Here is a 21,294-nt window from a genome sequence, read left to right as displayed (position 1 = left end):
GAGAAAAATCAAACAAAATGAGAATGTATTTGCAAATTGTTTACAACATATCAACGATTTCAAATATGTATAAAAAATTGGAATTGCAAATGCACTAGGTTGATATGCTTGTTTGTAGAGGATATCTCTATTGAGTATCTCTTGTATCATCGTAAGGGCTAAACATAAACATGAATATGGAAAAATTGGCCTCGGAGGCAAAAATATTTGAAGAGAATGGGATGAGGCCATTAAGAATCTTAGAAAAAGTCAGGAAATACTCTTCCTATATGAATCGAATCCATTTTTTTTGTTGTCTATATGTGTTTTACAAATGAATGTGTGAATGATATGGTAATGGTTGCAGAGAAAGATTGCATATTTATTTCTAGAGGTTGTAATAATGCTGCACTTAATTTTCCAAGCCTTGTTGGCTTCGGCAAATAGTTTCCTTCACTTTGACACCATTCTTGTAAATCTTGAGCATGGGTACACAAAATGCTTTCAGGCGTTGTAAAAATTGGTTTCTTCTTAGTGTGCACCTTTAACAATTAAAGACAAGTCCATGCTATAGAAAGTTAATCAATCTACAATTTTATCTCAAATGCATCTCTGGTTAACCATCAATTCAATACAACTCTATTTTTTTTCATTGTCCACCTTAATCAATTCAAGACATGTTCATGTTAGTGAAAGTTCAACAATGTTCATTTTTCTCTCAAATGCATCACACAATAATAATATTAATTCAATTTTGAAATTATATTATACATCATTCCAAAAAACAAATATCCATCTTTGTCCTTTAGCATAAATCCCAAGCTCATCTACTGTATGAAATTTGACCCACAATCTGATGTAAAATGTGAATGCTTGTAAAATATGTACAAAAGTTTTGTAGGTCATCATCATTACTCCCTGTGAGATGATCCTGAATTAGATCTAAAACTTCAATGCTTGTAAATTATCTACAAAAATTCAACATCATGCACCATCGGTTACTTATATTAGTCCTTACCAAATTATTTTGCATGTGGGTACCTTCAAGAAGTTGACATAACGATATCTTCCACATAGCTGATCAGAAAAGGGAGAAATCTTCTTGCATTGGCCATTTGATATTGTGTTGAGATGGACTACTACTAGGTCTGCATATCCATACACATATAAAGAAATTTATTGGAGGATTTTTTCATCTTGTGTTATGAAAAAAATCAAACCTTGAAATGGGACATGAAGCAAATATAACATAAATGTCTCACGGGAATGCATTACCAACTAGGTGAATTAATAGCATCGCTAAATTGATCACCTCTACTTCCCCTCGAAACTTGATATCGTAAATCTCTTGTCCACTAGATTTTTTGAGTTTTACTTATAACAAAGCATTATGAATAACTGGGGGAATTTACATGCTCAGATTAGTATACCAAATTTGTGACTATCCATGATTAGCTTGCTTAGCCGTGAAAGTAAAGAGAAGGGCCTCCCTAGCTCTTCAAGCTTGTCCCTCATCAAATGGAGCTCGACACTGCTTTCCCATTAGACAAGCACTGCACTTTCTGTGTTGCTTTTGTTTAATCTTTGGAAGACCATCCATCAAACTTTCTTTAGTGAAATGAGAAAGATAGTGCAAATTCAAATGTACATATCTTTGATGCCAAAACATATTACTTTCTTGAACACTTCTGGCTAGCAAAGCATGTTCTTGGGCCTCCTCTATATCCACCAACCTGAACAGTGCATGATATTCAATACCAAGAGTGATTGCCTTGTTATTTACCTTGCCCTATTTGTAGCGTTTATGGTCTCTAAAAACAAAATGTAACTGGGGTCTTTGCTTCATAATTTGACATACTAAAAGAAAATTTTGTTGCATCCCTGACACATACTAGACATTAACAAAGACTAGCTACATACCTACCAAGGAAATATGTACATATCCTTTGTGTTTTATTATAAACATGATGGAAATGAGATATTGGGGTTAAGCCAAAATCCATTTTCCTTAACAAATCGATCTTGAGGCCTGTGGGTTATGGCCCACTAAGCCTATCAGAAGCATTTCTTTAGGCCTTCAGCCTTTAACCCTGCGGACTTTACACTTCTCAGAAGCTTTAATATAGGCGTTCAAGCCTTAATCTTTTGGCTACACAAATTACACGGTCAAAACCATGAAAATCCCACTCCAGAATACATACTTGCACTCCAAATTCTATGCACCGCATCAATAACTATCGGCGGGTCCAGCCTCTGTATTAACTCCTTCCACTATTCTAACACCGATGTCTGACTACCGACACCTCCAATCGTCGATCGACATATATTGGCTATATTGCCATATCGCGTATCGGTGTATCAGTGTTCCACTACATCGGCGCTATCTCACTGTCCCATTAACTTTCATGATTATGATCACCGATTTATTTTGGGCCATCAATCTAGGCTTCCAATCCAATGGTTGTTGCTTAATCCCAACATCGCACTTGCAATCGGACTTCGGCCGGTTCCGATAAATCATAAAGATTTATGCTGATGCGATAAAGGATTTGGACCACTGATCCATAAGATCAAATGGCTCCTGTGTATTCTTGTTGCTTTCTACTTTACTTCATCTAGCTTGGTATTGATGGAATCTGCGCTTAAGGCTAGTTCCTCTGCCCTGTTCTATCTTCACACACGACATTTATATGAACAGTTAACACTATATCTTGGATCACCATTGACCCTACTGTGATCAACGACCAATCAAAACACTTCACAATTGGGATTGAAACCCTTAGAACACATATATGAAATAGATTTGAATTGAGACATATTACACAGACATGCTGGAAACACAAAAAACATATTTATTATAATATACGCAGCACAATTACAACAAGGCATTTCAGCCTTAGAACAGAGTCTCCTCTCAACTACATTTTAACACTCAAGTTTACAAAGATTTATCTATCACTCTGCCTACCCTTATTGAATGCGCAAGTTCGTCTATATATATAAGAAGTGTTGGATTGGATCACGAAAGGATCCGATCAATCCTTTAGACAAATGCTCGAAAGCTCTGTACACATACATACATATGAAAACATGGCTGAATACATTAATAAAGTCTTTCAGAGTCTTGTCGCTTCCATCTTTAAATCTGTTTTCAAACAGATTTTTCCCTATTTTGCTCCCCTAGTCCACGTCTCCTCTTGGCTCCACTTTGGATTCCTTTCTTTGACTAAGGGTGCTAGATGCTCCTGCATTAGACTCCCGAGGCACAAAAATTTATGACCTCCTGGTCATATGCTTCTCCTTGTCCTTAGCAATTCTACCCACTGTTTCAATTCTTTAGTGGAACTACCTTCATGGTCTTCGATGAGCTACACCCAAACCTCTGCAATAATAGTCTCCTTCCGCTAGATGATACCTCAGCAAGCTCTCCTCACTTAGTATTTTGGCATCCTTCAGGTTCTCTCCTCTAGAACCATATGAGCACTCCATGTCCTAGGTTTGCTGCAATCTTCTCACCTACGGTTGTCATTATTTGTGCGACAGCAAGACCATAACTCTCCAGTTTTAACAAATGTACCTCCTTCTCCAATGCTTTCTCTATGGAATCCTTCTTTAATCTTCCTTTGCACATAAAATCTTCGTCTGCTTTGATACCACTTGATGGAAATGAGATTTTGGGGTTAAGAAAAAATCCCTTTTCCTTAACAAATCAATCTTGAGGCTTGTGGGTTATGGCCCACTAAGCCTATCAGAAGCATTTCTTTAGGCCTTCAGCCCTTAACCTCACAGAATATACACTTATCAAAAGATTTAATATAGGCATTCAAGCCTTAACCGTTCGGCTACACAGATTACACAGGGAAAACCATGAAAACCCCACTCTAGAATACATACACAGACTCCAAATTTTATGCACTACATAAATAACTATTGGCGGGTCCAACCTCTGTATTAACTCCTTCCACTGTTGTGACGTTGATGTCCGAATATCAACACCTCCGATCCCCGATCAACGTATATCGGCTTGATATTACCATATCGCTCATCAGTGTATTAGTGTTGCACCACATCGACGCTATCACACTGTCCCATGAACTTTCCCAATTGCGATCACTGATTTATTCTGGGCCACTGATCAGGGCTTCTGATCCAACGATTGTTGCTTAATCACAACATCACACTTGTTATTGCACTTTGATCGGTTCCGATAACTCATAAGGAGATCTGCTGATGCGATAAAGGATCTAGACCATTGATCCATAAGATCAAATGACTTTTGTGTATTCTTGATGCTTCCTACTTTACTTCATCTAGCTTGATTTTGACGGAATCTATTCTTAAGGCTAGTTCCTCTATCCTATTATGTCTTCACAAACGACATTTCTATGAACAATTAATGCTATATATTGGATCGTCATTAACACTATTGTGATCGATGGTCGACCAAAACACTTCATAATTGGGATTTAAACCCTCGACACACATATACAAAACAGAGTTGAAATGAGACATATTATATAGAAATGTTGGAAACACAAAACAAATTTATTATAATATACGAATCATGATTATAGCTAAGGCATTTTAGCCTTAGAACAGAGCCTCCTCTTGACTACATTTTAACACTCAGGTTTACAACACTTTATCTATCACTTTGCCTCCCCTTGTTGAATACGCAAGTTCGTCTATATATATATATAAGAAGTGTTGGATTGAATCACAGAAGGATCCTATCAATCCTCTAGCCAAAAGTCTAAAAGTTCTCTACGCATAAATGCGTATGAACACATGGCAGATTACATTAATAAAGTCTTCGAGAGAATTATCGCTTCCATTGTTAAATTTGTTTTAAAACAGATTTTTCCCTATTTGGCTCCCCTGGTACATGTCTCCTCTTTGCTCTTCTTTGGATTCCTCCCTTTGACTAAGGGTGTTGGATGCTCCTGCATCAAAACATCTCCCCACCACCAAATAAATACAAATGAAAAATAAGCATCATTGTTAACAAACCATTCGTCTCTACTAGTGAACTCACAATTTGCACCAGAATCAATATACCAAGATAATTATTGTCTATGATTTACATTCTTAGCCATTAAAGTAAATAGAGCAATATTTTCTTCATGCTTCACAATATGGGCCTTCTCCTCTATTGAGATCCTCCATGGTTGTGCTTCTCATCCCACAATTGTTTTTGGAAAAACATCTTATTATGGCCCATCCTTTCCCAATAATGACATGTGAAGGTATTTTGATTCATTGCTTCATCTATGATGCTTTGATTGTTTCCTCCATATTTCATTCTAGCAAACTTTCCCTTGCCCTTAAAGTTTGCTATCAATAATAGTTTTGAACTCACCATATTGATTTCATTGTCAAATTGCTTTTTCCATTTTTCTTATTGTAGAAGTTTTCTTCATAGCTTGTCAATCTATAGGCCTTTGTTAGCAACAATAATATTAAGTGTTTCAATAAAAAACTCAAATTTAAGTTGCATGAAATGTGGAAATGTCTACAAGTTTTTGAAATGGGAACACCTGAAAGCATGAACCCCCTCAAAATGGGTATGTCGGGAAACATGGTGATAAAAAGTAAGCAAGAAATTAAGAATGATACACAAATGAATTTTTGGAAGGAGATCCATGTCTATTTTGACTCTCATAGATTATTACATGATGCAAAATTCATAGCATGGTGGTCTTGACTATGCCAATCCTGTACCCTCACACATGAACAGTACTTGAACATAGTTATAAGACTACAATAATAAAGTTGAAGTCAATAATAAAGCTAAAGAAAATACATATGAGAGGGATAGAGTGAAGGTGAAAACTTCAAGGCTACAGGAAAATAACATAAGACGAAGAAGATTGAGCTTCCCCTTAATTGATGGCACCAGCAATTCTAAGCTATCACTTGAGGATTCCCAGATGATAACGTTGAGATCGGAAGGTACTTGTAAAAGGACAAATTGAATACATTGTCAAGCAAGAAGAATGGAAAAAGGTAGCTAGTTAGAAGGATCACCATGGTTGATTTAGTCTTGGATCTTGGTTGATGGTTAAATGAACAATAAACACATTTCATATAAATTTTGTTGATTTTCATATAAGTCCTCTATTATTTAAAATAAATTGCATGTTGCAATGATAACTACCTTATAAGTTTGAAAATCACATGTGGGCACTTACAACATTTTGTCAATGGTGGCATAGCCTATTCAAGGTAATGAAAAACAAAGAGGGGAGGAATATTCAGAGAATAAGACAAGGTTGCTAAAAAGTAAGCAGACAAAGAGATTGTAAAGAAGAGAATTAAACCACCAAATGATGGAAGAAATGAGGGTGCGACAAAACATAGCTGAGACACAAAGATATAATTAAAATAAATCGTATGAATTTTCTCATAGATAGATAAAAAAGACAATTTTACCTTCAATGTAGAGAAACTTGCCCATTCATATCATAATGAACTAAAATTTTGATATAAAGATGTGTGGAGAGAAATATGTTGATAAACTATCCCATTAAAGACTGAGCTCTACATTATCAGACTAATTAGTATGAGAAACCAAGGCCTTCAATAACGATAAGAACTCAACCACAATTATGGCATAAATTTAGATGTATAACCACTCTCCACATTACTGTTGTTTAAATTGTGTGCTCAACCACATGGTACACACAAGTATTGTCTCCATTGTGAAAGCAATGCCTTTAGCCAAATATATAACAGTGTTGAAGCAACAACAAGATGGTGAATATTAGAATCACCTATCCATGAGATATGACAGTTGAATTTAGTTGGCAGAAAAATGAGAATAACACCTTCGAGTAAAAGAAATTGTAAAAAAGGAGTGCACAAAGGAGAGGAATTTCTACTTATATAATATGTTACACATAAAGGAAGATTGCCAGCTTCTAGAAACAACAACAAATGTTACAGCTTAGGAAAACACCACTGATAGAGATTAAAAAATAGTTGTATAATAATTTCCTCTTTCCCCAAGGTGGAATCCCAAACCAGGGAATTATTGTATGTAGACAAGAGGAGAATGGATTCACCATTATGTGCACAACAAAGGCCAACAAATTTCATTGATTTTGAGACATATTCAATAGATATTCACTCTCTTAATCTAATAGTTTTGCTTAAGGCTAAACATCAAGGATTGGTACCCACCTTCAAGAATACAGAGAAGTAAGCATCCTCTAAGGTGACTACCCCCATTTGAACTTAGCGATAAAGAATTTTTAGAGAAGATGAGTACCTTTGGGATTTGCAGTCTAATGGTAAAGACAAAAAAAACTAACATTTTGTATTAAAAAAAAGTGAGAGAATATGGATGGGGTTATCATTAGGAATGCATTCCCTTCTTGTCACTCGAGAATTTCCAAATTATGTCGACTCAAGCAACATGTGGAACGCCAAAGAGATTTCTAGCTTGCGCTCTTGAGAACATGTAAGGAGAAAATGAAGATTGTATTATTGTATGGACATAGGTTCAGTTGTGTATTTTCAATTTTGGAAACCAAAGAGGAAACAATACACGATTTTGCTCTAGATCTAGGTAACATAGCATTTCCTTTGTTTATTTAGGGTCCAAATGTGATTATACAAAGTTTGATCGTGTTTCTCAGTAATGTTTCATGCCCAAGGGATCTAACCACTTTTCATTGAAATTTGGTTTTAAGACGGAGTATAGATAAACATACTAGGTTTGTCCAACAATAATGAAAGTCAGTTTAAAAATCTACTTACTCCTACTCCTCTGATGGGACTGATTCTAGTGCCACATACAAAGAATTCTCGAGTTAGTATTAAATTTAGATTCTAAATCCCACTTACATCCAATTGTTAAGGCTAATAATTTAAGGTGTTAATTTCCTTTTTAAACCATTTTCTATGCTCGTTAACTCGGATCACAACAAAAGTAAAAGGGACGCAAGAAAACCAAAATGAAAGGGACGCAAGAAAACCAAAATGAAAGTAAGGCTATTGCAAATTATAGATGGCCAAAATAAGACATAACCCTATTACCTTAAAATACCCTGATATGGCAAGGTGCATGCATAATTCAAACAAAACATAATAACAAGACCATTGTCTCTATTTAACAGGAATTTTGATGGCATCTTAAGCAACTTGTCTACAATAATCATATGTCTAGCATTAATAATAGGGAAGTGAAAAAATTGTATAATTAATATTGTGCTTTTAAAGCACTGATTTTTACATCTCACCTGCAATAACAATTCAGTGGTTTTATCTGTGAAAGAATCTCTATGTGATCTTACAATACATTGACAAAATGATTAAAAAGAAGTAAGGCTCTACAAAATAGTTTGATAATTTCTATTGAAACCATTCATATTGTCCAAATGACAAATTTGCTAAAAAGGAATGTGAACATGATCCAGAAAAAATTCCAACATTACTACCTCTGTTTTAGAAACAACTAATGAGAAGAGCCCCTCACCGAAAGAGCGATACATGTATACGTTACCAAAAGAGGGAAAATGGAAAAGAGGAAGGAACAGGGTGACAAGTAGAGCTAGAGGGTTTCAGGAGATCAGGAACGTAAACCCCACCTTCCCTGATGTACTTACAAATGCAAAATTGATTAGCAATGCACTAATTTAGTGTCAAGCCAGGAATGGATACAACCACAGGGACAAAATGTAAAATAGGTTCCCTAGTCATGCTTCTGGACCTCTTTGATGTTTCAGAATTGACTTCCATAGATTGGAGTTCTACCACGGGATTTACAGAGACAGATATCACCGTGTTTTGTGAATTGAAAATATAACATATTTCAGTGCTAGCGTAAGCAAACTAAACCAAGAAAAAAAACTTATGACCATTTTCTTGAATTCCTATTAGAATTTAATATGTATCACTCTCCTATCTATATCCCTTTTGATTCCCGAGGATCCATGTCTAGCACTACAGCAAACCTATAACACTTATTTTGTGACAAATATAACTGGAGAGGAAACTGACCTTGATCGAATCTCCAGCCAGATTATAACAATTTGTTGAAATCGCCTTGGAACACTAGTAAGAGTCTCTGGTACCGGGCCAAATATATATACAAAAAGATTTTTTTGATTGACAATTGGCATGTACAGGTGGACATGCAAGAAACGAGTAATTAGAAATAGAAGAGACTAAAAATGAGTCTTCGATGAACTTCACATACAAATTGAGGGGTGAACGCATAAATTGCCTATTTGTTCAATCAGAAGATAATGTTCGTTGTCAACAATTATCCAATAGGCATTTAAAATTATATCTACTCAACCTAACATATACCATTAGGAGTCAATCACAACACTCCCTAACCCTAGTTCAATTTAAACACGAGAGACTGCTTTCTGTAATGCTCGTTAAAAGCATCAGACTACATAATCTATGGTTAAAGTACAACTGTTAGAAAACTTCAATGTGCCATCTTTCTTCATTCTTTTGCATACTGGGATTTAAGAGAGAACATTCCAGTGTCTCCTTTGTCTCTTTAACTTTTCCTGTCTATGCTTTTTAAGTCTTAATGATATCTCTATACACAAAATCAAGTCCATAGTCATATTTAGGACTTCTAGTCATATTTAGGACTTGATTATGGTCATTATCTATTCGCCATTGTCAAATGGAAAGATTGAACCTATTATAGTATCCCATTAATGGAGAGAGTGGGTAATCAAGCTACAATTTTTTTGCTTTTCGATATAACCATTGCTCTCAATCACTGAGTTGTCAATTTTGAACGCAACCTATTTGGAATTTAAACATCTACTCCTTCAAGATCTCTTTTGATTTCACAAATTGAAATATTTATGAAAAACGATAGGTTAAGCTAACCTGCTCAATAGGTTCAAAAGCTGACAAACCACCACCTTTTTCTCTTTAACTTTTCCTATCTATGATTTTAAGTCTTAATGATATCTCTATATACAAAATCATGCTCATAGTCATATTTAGGACTTGATTATGATTATTAGCTCTTCATCATTGTCAAATGGAAGGTTGGAACCTATTATAGTATCCCATTACTTGAGGGAATGCGCAATCATGTTATAATTGTTTTCCTTTTCAATATAACCATTGTTCTCAATGACTGAGCTGTGAATTTTGAACGCAAATTGCTCTCTGCTAGTCATGCTTCTATAAAATGCCCAACAAACTCACATTGCAAGGAAAAGTTTCTCGCAGAGAAAAAATTGTTGTCGTCGAGAAGATCCAATTAGAAATGTTGCAATTGTATAACACCCTTACTTGAGAAGACATTTGCCTTCAACATAGATACCAATCTAATCAATTAAAAAATCTTTTTCCTTAATATAATATGTACTTCGAGGGAAGATGGGGTGCAGACCTTACAAACCACAACAAAAACATGGTTGGCCGAGTTATATTTGAACTTTGAATGAACCAAACTCAAATTCCAAAACAAGATCTTTTAAATGTCAAAAAAATATTATTCACTCTTGACATTCCTAAATTGTTGCACTGATGGTGCTTCCTTTCCAACTATCTCTGATGATGTCATCCACAACAAATATAAGAAATAGATGAAGAAAATGTACAACTTGATAGCGAGCTCCAGTAAAGCTATCATTATCACATGTAATGTAGGCTCATCTTTCACCCATAGACATATTTTATGAATTATATTGCATACCTATGTTAAAATGTTGTAAACAGGCTTCTCAAAACTGTTCAACTCAACGAAATCATTCATTTGATTGTTTCCCCTTGGAAGTCAGAGACAACCACTACTGTTATTTCATATACTCCCAAGAATTTACACTTGGTTTATAAATGGATTGCAACAGATATAACTACTTTGCTTGAGCATACCTGATTATCTATTTTCAAGACATACAACTAGAAACCTACTATAAAATTGTTTTTTATTACTGATTAGGCCTATTTTAAAAGAAGGGGAACTTTGGGATCGATTGTTGACATTGCGACGTTTTGAAGTACGTAAATTCGATTTTCTGGTAGATGTTGGAGAGAGACTTGTCCTCGAGAAGCATTCAGTTTGTAATGACATCTCATTAAGAATATTTTTACCAAACATATGCGATTTTAAACATGTACCATTCATATTAAAGGAACAAGTATCATGATTTAATCTGTGTTGCTTCCCTTTGTCAAGAGACAAAACCACTGAATTTTTTTCATCAACCCCATTTTCATGTAAACTACCTAAAACTTGTTGACCATCTAAATTCTTTGACCAATAGTGGCCGTCTTGTTCATCAAAAGGAGCTGAATCTTCATATTCTTCATCAAACCTTGCAGATTTATCATCAACAGAGCCTTCTAGCTGAGACAACAAAATTACATTTAAGAGTGAATTCAAGAATAGAACCCACTAACAGCATACATGTAGTTTTTGTGTGATAAATACAAGGAAACTACCAATGATAGAGAATGAAGTTGGAATAAAATTGAATAACTATGCCAGACCTAGCTTTGAGTTTTGTATAGAGAATTGGACAACATATATGCGTAACATTTGCCACAGGAAGTTTGGAAAACAAGTTCTTAAATCTTCTTGCTTAATGGTTGAGTCAGTAAATTCATCCTCAGAATCAACATCAGGCATTTCATCTGGTTCATCATCACTTCCTGGTATTGGAAATTCTTCAGTGCGTTGCAATCATAGTAAAATATACTATATAAAATCAATATAAATCTATAAAAAAGCCAATATATCGTAAGTAAAGGATGATATCACTTGATAATTTGCTTCAATCCGTTAAGAAGTTCACTCAACAAGGAGAATAAAGGGCGCATACCTACATCATATAAAATGGAGGACTTTCCATAATATGAACTCTTCCTTTCGAAGAATTCTTTTACTAGAGTTGTCCTACCTTCTTCACTTGACCCAATGACCCCCATAACCTGATAACCTTTACTATGTTGTTGCAATGATTTTTTTTTTCGAAACCTCTTACTCTTCTATGCAAACCACACCAATATGTGTCCTTTTCGATGTTATAGTGAAGACTTTTTTTAAAGTTCTTCGAATTTGTTCTCCTAGTGAGATTTACCAAGATTCCCACTGAGATATCTCCCATATATTTCTAACTCAGAAGGAAAACCATTTAAGGCTATTGCAAACTCATATACAACATTTTCAAATTTTGGGAGTGGATCGACCTGATTGAAGGCATTATTGATCAAAAGGCTCAAAATCTGATAAACTGCCACAAACAAATTTTGTTGTTGTACACATTTCACTTACAAAGCCATGGTGAAGCTTGGGGTAAGAAAACTTAAGTCCAAGATTATTCGCCACCCATGTACTCACCATAGATTTGTAAGTCTGCTCCATCTCATCATGGTAAATCAACCATCATCATCTTGATAACCCAAGGCACTCTGCTAATCACCCTCTCTTAAGAAAGTCATTATGGCTCTACTTTGGGCATGGGTTGTTGCTAAGTACAATCTCCCTCTTTCTCTCTATTTATGTGAAAGGAGTGCGTTTTGGGAGAAACAAGCAAGCACGATGTGATTTTATGTGATTTGAATCAAAAGCATATCTTGCTTATGGAAACAGTGTTGTTGAGCAACTTTTTCATGAGGTAGATACTCTGTTTAATAGATTTGGGCCATAGTTATTCAAATTTCTACGAGAAATGCCATTTTTAGAAATGGTATAGATACTCTACAAGTTGGATCCAAAGAAGAAATGCTAAATCTCATTGCTTATGTAGGGTGGGGCATCTTGTGTGATATTTCTTTGGCTCTTGGATGTGATAATCTTGATGTACATGTATATTGATTTACAATTTAATATACATTTTCAACCAAAACAAAGTTACTCTAGTCAGCTTGAAAGGGAGGTTGAAGAGTAAAAGCCCATTTTGACCTCCAAATCGCCTTAAAGAGAGGGAAGGCCTTATTCATGCAAAGCATTTACTCAAAAAATTCTTACATGTATTAGCATAAAGACCATTGTATGAACAATTTCCTTTGTCAATCCTTTTAACCAAGTGTATGAGATATTTGTGTGCCGTCCATGATTTCATACACAGTAATTATAATATTCAAGCATAACAATCTAGACATTTCTTTATATAGGAAACTTGTACTTGTGGATCATAGACAAGCACAAAACACAAAACGATCTATCTGGAATATGATATTATCAAACATTCTGTGAAACTACTCTTGATAAAACCAATTTGGAAAAAATAAATGAAGCTCGAGGCAACTTGGGACTATATAGTACCTAATTTGTTGAAGGTTTATAAAGAAACCATTACATTGAAAATAGTTAGAAAACATAAAGAAGCCATTAGATTGTGAATAGTTAGAAAACTTATCAACATGAGTAACATTACAACCATGCCCACAAGAATGTATGCTATAACTTTCCCACCCAAAATCTAGCACCCTTATGAAATCTCTCACAAGACCATGGTTAAAGCATTGGTTTCAACCATTACAAATCTACTATCAGACATCATGAGGCCACAAAAAACAAGGAAATACACCTTGGGAAACCATATAACTATTTGGGGATTTATGGAATAACCAAGACTCAAAAATTAAGACAGACACCATATTTTTTAGGATTCTCTTTGATGATGCCTTTTCATAGAATTAAATGAGGCCTTCGTCATTTCCATCTGAGAGCTCAAGGTTGATGAGAACACTTCATTGGGATGACTAAAATCAAAGTTGTTATAAGTGTGGCTATAGAAGCAATTTGATATCCAGGTTTTCAGTATGTTATAGATATAAGTCAATTATGTCAAATAGAAATTGATTTCATCAGCTTCCAAAAGAATGTTTTCAGGTTTATTCATCGGCATTCACCCTGTATTGTAGAGCCTGAACTTCTTAGGCGATATGCTCTTTATCACCAGGATGTATCTACACTTTTCATCAAAACTAAAGAGCTAATCGAGTCATCAAAAATCGTTTTCCGAGCCAATGGTAAACCTTTACACTCCGACGCAACTTTCTAGCAATATCCCCAAAATCTATTCTCCAACAGAGGTCGTATCATCATGAAACTCAATTTTCTTGCCATTATTTTAACCATGTCTCTATAGAAACTGGAGATTAAGATATTACTTCCATTATCATGGCCAAAATTGGCCCCAACTTGATTCAAATAAATTGGACTCGAGATGTCATCCAATAAAAGAAGAAACGTTTTACTTTCAAGATGAACTTGGCTCAAATTTTAAATTCAGAGACTCGACAATGGTATCCTGAAGGATTTCAATCTTATAGTTTTGAGAAATGGTATACCAAATGATGAATTCAAAACTAATACTCACCTTCTTCTTGCAGTTCTCCTTGCAGTTACTCTGGATGAGTTGTAGTTATTATGGATGAGTTGGAGTAATGTTGTTTTTTCAACTCCAACCATCCCCACACATTAATCACCTGAGATTTGGGATGAGATTCACTAATCCATGTGAGCAATTGCTTCTGAGTAGCTTCTATGGAAGACCCCATGAAGCCAGAATCGAATCTGGTAGAGGTTGAAGAAGCACATATGCTTAAGGCTCTATAGACATGACAATCTGAGCATCATGGGAAACTGTTGAAAAAATATTTATGCATCAACAAATCTGGTCTTCCATTGTCTCATATATGTGGGGATGTTAGGGCTGAAAAATAGGCAACAAGAGCAAACAACCGTGACATTGTTGTCATCATGTGTTGGCGTTTTGGATGGGGATTTTGACTTCTTCTAGAGCATCCATAATCCTACTAAAACGAACTTCCACTAATTCTGGCAGCTGCCTTTGTTGATGAACTCGTGAAAGGGTAAGGTGAGGAGCAGAAGACGTGAAAGGGACAACAGTGTTTCCAAACATGTATGGCCAAGGACGCCGTGTCAGTAGAGAGATGCATAATTCGGATGAAAGTAAGCTCAATAGATGGAAAATTTCCATTGGTTGGAGAGACAAACACATGGAAAAATTTAATTGCTTGGAATGGTGAAATTCAAGCTCTCCCATGGAATGGGTGAACAATGTTTTCCCACCCAAATCCAACAAAGGAAACACCTATGGGTGTAACAAGAACAATAATAATATATATTATTATTATTTTAGTTTTACTCCAAGGAAATTTCTTATTGTAGTGTAGTGTGCATCAACAAATCTGGTCTTCCATTATCTCATATCTATGGGGATGTTACAGCTGAAAAAAAGGAAACAAGAGGAAACAACCGTGACATTGTCATCATCATGTGTTCGTGCTATGGATGGGGACTTTAACTTATTCTAGAGCATCCATAATCCTACTAAAACAACCTTCCACTAATTCTAGCAGCTGCCTTTGTTGATGAAGTCATGACAGGGTAAGGTGAGGAGCAGAAGATGTGAAAGGAACGACAATGTTTCCAGACATCTATGGCCAAGGACGCTGTGTCAGTAGAGAGATGCAGAATTGGGCTGAAAGTAAGCTCGATAGATGGAAAATTTCTATTGGTTGGAGAGGTAAATACATAGAAAAAATTAACTGGTTGGAAAGGTGAAATTCAAGCTCTCCCATTGACTGGGTGAAAAATGCTTTCCCACCCAAATCCAACAAAGGAAATGCCTACAGGCATAACAAGAACAATGATAATATATATTATTATTATTTTAGTTTTATCTCAAAGAGTTGTGTTTTAGGCGTAGTGTAGTGTTGATAAATGTGTGTAAATATTTAAATATTGATTCAATATGGAAGATGCAGCGTATTTCAAATTTGAATTATTAGATAAATAATAATAAAATATAAGATAACTAAAAATATATAAAAAATTAATAAATAAATTCAATTTAATCTTATTTTATCTTCGAATTTTTTTTATTAATAAAACTAAAAGAAAAATTATTTTATAAAAGTATATATAATATTAAATAATTTAAATAACAATGATTCATAACTATAATACTTCATTACATATAATTAATAAATATATAAAAACTTCTAAATTCAGGCTTTTGTGATCCATAGTGAATTACGAAAAGTCTTTCAATAGAAATCACATAACAAATGTGTTTTGGCCGACTTGTTTTGAACCAACTAGCATGATGATGAACCACATTGGTTGGTTCAAAACGTGTTGGTAAAAAAAAAAATTGTTGTGTGATTTCTATCGAAAGACTTTTGGTAATATAAAAACTTATTAAATTTAATTGATAAGGTTATATATATATATATAGATATAGATATAGATATAGATATAGATATAGATATAGATATAGATATAGATATAGAGATATATATATATATATATATATATATATATATATATATATATATATATATATATATAGAGGTATCAACGTTATGTATATCACATTAAAAAATCAATTTAAAAAACACTAAAACATGTGAAAGAAAAAAATTCTCATTAAAGTTTTAGTAAAACAAAACATAACAAATTTATATAAATGTAAATAATATTATTAAGAACAACATAGATTTATCTTAAGTTCTAATTTTCCAGGAATCAAATCTTTTAAGGTGTAAATTTTAGTTTTACATTCAAAAAGAGGTATACATCTTGAGAGATTTGATCCCTCTAAGGGCTTGGTATATCACGAATTAACACGGGTATATGTTGGTGTAAGATTTAACACAAGAATTTATGTATTATATAAGAAAATAATATTCATATATAAAGTTAAATAAATCATTCATACATAAAATGAGTATTCCACAAGGTGAGCTTCCCACTTTTGCCGCTTCCTACTTTACTTCATCTAGCTTGATTTTGACGGAATCTATTCTTAAGGCTAGTTCCTCTATCCTATTATGTCTTCACACACGACATTTATATGAACAATTAATGCTATATATTAGATCGTTATTAACCCTATTGTGATCGATGGTCGACCAAAACACTTCACAATTGGGATTTAAACCCTCGACACACATATACACAACAGAGTTGAAATGAGACATATTATATAGAAATGTTGGAAACACAAAACACATTTATTATAATATGCGAATCATGATTATAGCTAAGGAATTTTAGCCTTAGAACAGAGCCTCCTCTTGACTACATTTTAACACTCAGGTTTACAACGATTTATCTATCACTTTTCCTCCCCTTGTTGAATACGCAAGTTCATATATATATATATATATATATATATATATATATATAAGAAGTTTTGGATTGAATCACGGAAGGATCCTATCAATCCTCTAGCCAAAAGTATGAAATTTATCTACGCATACATGCATATGAACACATGGCAGATTACATTAATAAAGTCTTCGAGAGAATTATCGCTTCCATTGTTAAATTTGTTTTAAACCAGATTTTTCCCTATTTGGCTCCCCTGGTACATGTCTCCTCTTTGCTCTTCTTTGGATTCCTCCCTTGGACTAAGGGTGTTGGATGCTCCTACATCAAAACATCTCCCCACCACCAAAAAAATACAGATGAAAAATAAGCATCATAGTTAACAAACCATTCGTGTCTATTGGTGAACTGGCAATTTGCACCAGAATCAATATACCAAGCTGATGATTGTCTATGATTTGCATGCTTAGCCATGAAAGTAAAGAGAGCAATATTTTCTTGGTGCTTCACAATATGGGCCTTCTCCTCTATTGAGATCCTCAATGATTGTGCTTCTCATCCCACAATAATTTTTGGAAAAACATCTTATTTTGGCCCATCCTTTCCCAATAATAACATGTGAAGGTATTTTGATTCATTGCTTCATCTATGATGCTTTGATTGTTTCCTCCATATTTCATTCTAGCAAACTTGCCCTTGCCCTTAAAGTTTGCTATCAATACTAGTTTTGAACTCACCATATTGATTTCATTGTCAAATTGCTTTTTCCATTTTTCTTATTGTAGAAGTTTTCTTCATAGCTTGTCAATCTATAGGCCTTTGTTAGCAACAATAATATTAAGTGTTTCAATCAAAAACTCAAATTTAAGTTACATGAAATGTGGAAATATCTACAATTTTTTGAAATGGGAACACCTGAAAGTACGAACCCCCTCAAAATGGGTATTTCGGGAAACACGGTGATAAAAAGAAAACAAGAAATTAAGAATGGTAGGAAAATGAATTTTTGGAAGGAGATCCATGTCTATTTTGACTTTCATAGGTTATTACATGTTGCAGTATTCATAGCATGGTTCTCTTGACTATGCCAATCATGTACCCTCACACATGAACAGTACTTGAACAAAGTTATAAGACTACAATAATAAAGCTGAAGTCAATAGTAATGCTAAAGAAAATACATATGAGAGGGATAGAGTGAAGGTGAAAACTTCAAGGCTACAGGAAAATAACGTAAGACGAAGAAGATTGAGCTTCCCCTTAATTGATGGCACCAACAATTCTAAGCTATCACTTGAGGATTCCCAGATGATAACGTTGAGATCGGAAGATACTTGTAAAAGGACAAATTGAATACATTGTCAAGCAAGAAGAATGGAAAAAGTCAGCTAGTTAGAAGGATCACCATGGTTGATTTAGTCTTGGATCTTGGTTGATGGTTAAATGAAAAATAAACATATTTCATATAAATTTTGTTGATTTTCATATAAGTCCTCTATTATTTAAAATAAATTGCATGTTCCAATGATAACTACCTTATAAGTTTGAAAATCACATGTGGGCACTTACAACATTTTGTCAATGGTGGCATATCCTATTCAAGGTAATGAAAAACAAAGAGGGGAGGAATATTCAGAGAATAAGACAAGGTTGCTAAAAAGTAAGCAGACAAAGAGATTGTAAAGAAGAGAATGAAACCACCAAATGATGGAAGAAATGAGGGTGCGACAAAACATAGTTGAGACACAAAGATATAATCAAAATAAATCGTATGAATTTTCTCATAGATAGATAAAAGAGACAATTTTACCTTCAATGTAGAGAAACTTGCCCATTCATATCATAATGAACTAAAATTTTGATATAAAGATGTGTGGAGAGAAATATGTTGATAAACTATCCCATTAAAGACTGAGCTCTACATTATCAGACTAATTAGTATGAGAAACCAAGGCCTTCAATAACGATAAGAACTCAACCACAATTATGGCATAAATTTAGATGTATAACCACCCTCCACATTACTGTTGTTTAAATTGTGTGCTCAACCACATGGTACACACAAGTATTGTCTCCATTGTGAAAGCAATGCCTTTAGCCAAATATATAACATCGTTGAAGCAACAACAAGATGGTGAATATTAGAATCACCTATCCATGAGACATGACAGTTGAATTTAGTTGGTAGAAAAATGAGAATAACACCTTCGAGTAAAAGAAATTGTAAAAAAGGAGTGCACAAAGGAGAGGAATTTCTACTTATATAATATGTTACACATAAAGGAAGACTGCCAGCTTCTAGAAACAACAACAAATGTTACAGCTTAGGAAAACACCACTGATAGAGATTAAAAATTAGTTGTATAATAATTTCCTCTTTCCCCAAGGTGGAATCCCAAACCAGGGAATTATTGTATGTAGACAAGAGGAGAATGGATTCACCATTATGTGCACAACAAAGGCCAACAACTTTCATTGATTTTGAGACATATTCAGTAGATATTCACTCTCTTAATCTAATAGTTTTGCTTAAGGCTAAACATCAAGGATTGGTACCCACCTTCAAGAATACAGAGAAGTAAGCATCCTCTAAGGTGACTACCCCCATTTGAACTTAGCGATAAAGAATTTTTAGAGAAGATGAGTACCTTTCGGATTTGCAGTCTAATGGTAAAGACAAAAAAAACTAACATTTTGTATTAAAAAAAAGTGAGAGAATATGGATGGGGTTATCATTAGGAATGCATTCCCTTCTTGTCACTCGAGAATTTCCAAATTATGTCGACTCAAGCAACATGTGGAACGCCAAAGAGATTTCTAGCTTGCACTCTTGAGAACATATAAGGAGAAAATGAAGATTGTATTATTGTCTGGACATAGGTTCAGTTGTGTATTTTCAATTTTGGAAACCAAAGAGGAAACAATACATGATTTTGCTCTAGATCTAGGTAACATAGCATTTCCTTTGTTTATTTAGGGTCCAAATGTGATTATACAAAGTTTGATCGTGTTTCTCAGCAATGTTTCATGCCCAAGGGATCTAACCACTTTTCATTGAAACTTGGTTTTAAGACGGAGTATAGATAAACATACTAGGTTTGTCCAACAATAATGAAAGTCAGTTTAAAAATCTACTTACTCCTACTCCTCTGATGGGACTGATTCTAGTGCCACATACAAAGAATTCTCGAGTTAGTATTAAATTTAGATTCTAAATCCCACTTACCTCCAATTGTTAAGGCTAATAGTTTAAGGTGTTAATTTCCTTTCTAAACCATTTTCTATGCTCGTTAACTCGGATCACAACAAAAGTAAAAGGGACGCAAGAAAACCAAAATGAAAGTAAGGCTATTGCAAATTATAGATGGCCAACATAAGACATAACCCTATTACCTTAAAATACCCATATGGCAAGGTGCATGCATAATTCAAACAAAACATAATAACAAGACCATTGTCTCTATTTAACAGGAATTTTGATGGCATCTTAAGCAACTTGTCTACAATAATCATATGTCTAGCATTAATAATAGGGAAGTGAAAAAATTGTATAATTAATATTGTGCTTCTAAAGCACTGATTTTTACATCTCACCTGCAATAATAATTCAGTGGTTTTATCTGTGAAAGAATCTCTATGTGATCTTACAATACATTGATAAAATGATTAAAAAGAAGTAAGGCTCTACAGAATAGTTTGATAATTTCTATTGAAACCATTCATATTGTCCAAATGACAAATTTGCTAAAAAAAAATGTGAACATGATCCAGAAAAAATTCCAACATTACTACCTCTGTTTTAGAAACAACTAATGAGAAGAGCCCCTCACCGAAAGAGTGATACATGTATACGTTACCAAAAGAGGGAAAATGGAAAAGAGGAAGGAACAGGGTGACAAGTAGAGCTAGAGGGTTTCAGGAGATCAGGAACGTAAACCCCACCTTCCCTGATGTATTTACAAATGCAAAATTGATTAGCAATGCACTAATTTAGTGTCAAGCCAGGAATGGATACAACCACAGGGACAAAATGTAAAATAGGTTCCCTAGTCATGTTTCTGGACCTCTTTGATGTTTCAGAATTGACTTCCATAGATTGGAGTTCTACCACGGGATTTACAGAGACAGATATCACCGTGTTTTGTGAATTGCAAAAATAACATATTTCAGTGCTAGCGTCAGCAAACTAAACCAAGAAAAAAAACTTATGACCATTTACTTGAATTCCTATTAGAATT

Source organism: Pinus tabuliformis, chromosome 3_2 (genome assembly GCF_031772625.1).
Source record: "Pinus tabuliformis cultivar Carrire ecotype Pingquan chromosome 3_2, CPIR1, whole genome shotgun sequence".
Classification (NCBI taxonomy): Eukaryota; Viridiplantae; Streptophyta; class Pinopsida; order Pinales; family Pinaceae; genus Pinus; species Pinus tabuliformis.
This window is presented reverse-complemented; position numbering follows the sequence as displayed.